The sequence below is a fragment of the Chenopodium quinoa genome, unplaced genomic scaffold, assembly GCF_001683475.1.
Source record: "Chenopodium quinoa cultivar QQ74 unplaced genomic scaffold, ASM168347v1, whole genome shotgun sequence".
Taxonomy (NCBI): domain Eukaryota; kingdom Viridiplantae; phylum Streptophyta; class Magnoliopsida; order Caryophyllales; family Amaranthaceae; genus Chenopodium; species Chenopodium quinoa.
The window spans coordinates 2,754,078-2,757,890 of NW_018743919.1; the positions used below are offsets into that span (position 1 = coordinate 2,754,078).

General features: G+C 33.7%; 1 long non-coding RNA gene across 3 annotated transcripts; it reads right to left on the minus strand.

The window, feature by feature from the left end:
- On the minus strand, positions 1-2,083 carry LOC110687373. Of its 3 annotated transcripts, none has more exons than XR_002504432.1 (4): positions 1,886-2,083; positions 708-742; positions 399-596; positions 1-302 (listed from the first exon to the last, which is right to left on the minus strand). It is a non-coding gene; the product is annotated as an uncharacterized LOC110687373 (long non-coding RNA). The 3 variants fall into 3 exon arrangements; XR_002504431.1 differs by having other exon boundaries at positions 399-618; XR_002504430.1 differs by lacking the exon at positions 1,886-2,083 and having other exon boundaries at positions 399-1,073.
- Between the last annotated feature and the right edge of the window lie 1,730 nt (positions 2,084-3,813).

Sequence of the window (3,813 nt, forward strand, 5' to 3'; positions counted from 1 at the left end):
TTTTTTTTTTTGTTTTTTTTTAAAGAAAATAAATAACCTGTTGGACCTAATTATAGACCTGTTTACATAAAATCTTAAAATATCAATGACAAAAACTACATAAAATCTATAAGTCTCAAATATAACAAATAATTCATTAAATTACATAAAGTCTCTAAGTCTCAAATACTAGAAATACATAAATTATCCAAAGACAACTTGAATTTTGGCGAGTTGCTTTCCCTTTGATTGCGTGATTCACACTAATGAGTCAACGAAAACAACTTCATCGTCTCCATCGTTAGATACATTATGTTGCACCTCTAAATAAAAAAACATTATAGAATATATTAATGAATGATAACAATGAAATAATAAATTTGGTTAACAAAATTACAAGTACATAAAATTAATACTACCTTTCTCCATTTCTTGTAACTCTTTCAAATTTTCTTCCATATCCTCTTACTTTTTCTGTTCCATATGTATTCCCGCCCCGCTTTTAACTTCTTATCTGGAGGCAAAGTAGATTGCAATTCTTCCATATCCTTTTCAAAAAGTGGCTGTGACATTTCTTAAGAAAAAGCAGCAGATCTTTTGGATTGAGAGCTCTCCATCTTCAATATAATTATACACAATCTTCAATATAATTATACACAATATAAGTAATTTTTAAGTAACAATTATAAACACATAACATTTTATAAAAAAATGTGAGAACAACTTACATTGCAAGAGTAAGAATCCGTGGTTCTTGTTGATCCTAAACATATAAAACGATAGAATTCAATTACAATTCAAATTGAATTCACAAAATAAACAGAATACATACAAATATACAATACACCAACAAGGCAGCAAATTCTACAATATGAACTAAATTCGAAAGAAACAGATTTTAAACAGATTTATCAATCTACTTTAAACAGATTTATCAATCTTTTCTGATTTATCAATCTACTCCCAGCAAATTCACGGAATAAACAGATTTTAAACACACAAATCGAAAGAAACCAAAATTCAACATGCATTCGAAACAAATGAACTAAAATAATTAAAAAACAGTTACTTAAAATAAATAAAAAAACCTCAAAAAAAATCATGAATTCGAAAAAAATGAACTAAAAAACAGAACTTGCAAACATCAAACAATCATAATAAGCAATTGAAATACAAAATACCCAATTAAAATATAATTAGATTTAATTTAAAAAAAAAAGAACTTACAGGATACCAAAATTCAACATGCATTCGAAACAAATGAACTAAAATAATTCAAAAACAGTTACTTAAAATAAATAAAAAAACCTCAAAAAAAATCATGAATTCGAAAAAAATGAACTAAAAAACAGAACTTGCAAACATCAAACAATCATAATAAGCAATTGAAATACAAAATACCCAATTCAAATATAATTAGATTTAATTTAAAAAAAAAAGAACTTACAGGATACCAAAATTCAACATGCATTCGAAACAAATGAACTAAAATTATTCAAAAACAGTTACTTAAAATAAATAAAAAAAAACCTCAAAAAAAAATCATGAATTCGAAAAAAATGAACTAAAAAACAGAACTTGCAAACATCAAACAATCATAATAAGCAATTGAAATACAAAATACCCAATTCAAATATAATTAGATTTAATTTAAAAAAAAAAAAGAACTTACAGGATACCAAAATTCAACATGCATTCGAAACAAATGAACTAAAATAATTCAAAAACAGTTACTTAAAATAAATAAAAAAAAACCTCAAAAAAAATCATGAATTCGAAAAAAAATTAACTAAAAAACAGAACTTACAAACATGCAAACATCAAACAATCATTATAAGCAATTGAAATACAAAATACCCAATTCAAATATAATTAGATTTAATTAAAAAAAAAAAAAAGAACTTACAGTGAGATGCAGATGCAGGGTGTAGTCGTCGACTCGTCGTTGCAGGATGTACAGCGTGTAGTCACTGCTGGTCTGGACGTCTGGTGGGCGGTGGTCTGGAGGGAGTGGGTGTTGCCGTGTTTGCTTGTCGGCTGAGAGAGAGAGAGAGAGAGAGAGAGAGAGAGAGAGAGAGAGAGAGAGAGAGAGAGAGAGAGAGAGAGAGAAGTGAGTTAGGGTTAGTGTGTTAACAAAAATGAAACGGATTCTTTTGAAATTTGGGATTTTTTTTTTTTTTTTTTTTTTTTTTTTTTTTTATAAAAAACGCATTTTTAACGGGTTTCAGGTCCAGACCTGAAAACCCCGGGTTTGGACCTGATCCGGACCGGGACCGGAAACCTTGATTTTCAAGGACCGGGACCGGACCTGAATCTACAGGTCCGGGTCAGGTCCGGTCCCAACAGGTCCGGGTCAGGTCGGTTTTCAGGTCCGGTCCTGTTCATGTACACCCCTAGTTCTAGCCCCCACCAATATGTTAAAGATTAAATAAAGAAGCACAAAAATTATTGAAAGTAAAGTCAAGACTTTGTGCTCTTTTGTCTACTCATTTCTCCTAAAGGACTTACATAGATGTTAATTGGTACTAATATTGTTCCCTTTGATGATTGCTCTACGTTGAAATTAATTAATTACAATTGAACCTGGCTAAATGCATTTTATAATAAGACGTAAGTGAATGATTAAATGAATTCATTCACATAAGCAATTAATGCATATTACTAGTAACATCGTTGATAATGTTGCTCCTGGCATGCATGGAATCTTAATGCTTTCGGAATCAACAAATAAAACATAGTTACATAGTGTGCATGTCCTAAGTCAGTAGCTAGATCAGAATGCTTGTGAGCCAGTATAAAAATATTTTTATCTTGTTTCATTTTGGTTTATGTTATTTGTGGGTTGAATCTCGAGAATGAACATCATTGGACGAACTTTAAATAGACATATTTTTAAGTGAAGGTGAAAATTTGTCTCAATAGTTTTCAATGATTGGTGATAAACTCATCATTTTCATCTAGATATGAGAAAGTTATATATGACCAATGTAGGTGTGACTCGACCCACAATCAACTGATTAATTTAGGTTTAAGAATCTTATGCATGGCAATTATATCACCTTCTCTAATCTCTATACTAGGTTTATATCTAGCTTGAGCAAATGAGCAATATTAGTGATTAGGGGATTTTGCTCCCACCAATCGGAATGCGCCACATGGGTCAATCAGGTCCTGCCAAGTGTCCCCCAGTTGGAACTGTCAGGGCTTGCCACGTGGCACAGGCTTATTCGTCCACCTTGGACCTATTATGTCATGACACGTGGCATACTCCATGCCTAATGGAGAAACCGGCCACCCAGGCCCAACTTCCGAGGGAAGCCCAATCAGCCCTAGGTTAACCTAAACCTAAGATTGGCACGTTTCCCAAGGTTATAAATATCTCCCTTAATCCTCATTAAGGGGGGGACATGATTGGCATGCTAAAAAGCAGATTACATACATTAAACACTCTCACCTAGAGAGACCCAATCACTTTAATTTCCGCATTAATTACCCCTTAATCAAGTACTAACTTGACCGTCGGAGGCAGAGCTCCCACCACCAGGAGTCTCCGTTGTTTTGCAGGTACAGGCGTCCGGGTCCAGTCTCGGAATTGTAACTCTCCCGCAGGACATCAGAAAACCCCGAAACATTTGGCGCCGTCTGTGGGGAGAGTACTTCTGAGATGGCATCCAAGTCTGTACCGACTCCTGAAGAGAGGCGTCCCCTAGACGACCCTCAAGTTCAGTCGGACCACGATACTGAGAATGAATTTGAAGTTGAAGCTCACACAGCTTCAGACGGGACCCTAAGGGCCCAACGTACCCGTCATACCGAAAGGAGAGAATGGGAACA